The sequence below is a fragment of the Atta colombica genome, unplaced genomic scaffold, assembly GCF_001594045.1.
Source record: "Atta colombica isolate Treedump-2 unplaced genomic scaffold, Acol1.0 scaffold111, whole genome shotgun sequence".
Classification (NCBI taxonomy): Eukaryota; Metazoa; Arthropoda; class Insecta; order Hymenoptera; family Formicidae; genus Atta; species Atta colombica.
Window position 1 is genome coordinate 1,070,397 of NW_017259197.1, and position 637 is coordinate 1,071,033.

The following is a 637-nucleotide window of genomic DNA, read 5'->3' on the forward strand; positions in this document are numbered from 1 at the left end:
CGATGACTCCTGTCTGATCCTTGCCTCGCTCCGATTGAATTACACTCATGTGGCGATTGTGTGACAACTCTCCCGCTCGTACGTCGAAAATTTTCGCGACAAACAAAATATTAAATCATCATTATTAATTAATGACTTAAAAAACGTTAAATTATCCGTAAAATTATTCCTCACGCACATCTCACGATAAACGACAAATATGTAATAATAAAACGCGTATGCACGCATCGTCAATATTGTTGGTCGCACGCCACTTAAAATTCGATGCAAAATTGTCAATCATTTTTTTCGCGTTCGTTAACCAATCATACGACGAAACTGTGGTGATGGGTTGTCGGTGCTTCTCTTCTTCTCCCTTCTGTCTTTTTTTTTTTATTTCTCACAATCACTGATCTCGTTTCGTTCGTTGGTGGCCACGCTGAATCGTTTGATAAATATTTGACAAACGAATGAACGAAATAAAATGACATACGGAATCAAACATCATGCGATTCGCGATGATAAAACGAAAAATAAACGATATGATAATGTTGATTACATATATGTGTATATATACACACACACACACACACATACACACGCACGCACGCATACACACACACACACACACGCACACACACACACACACACATATATA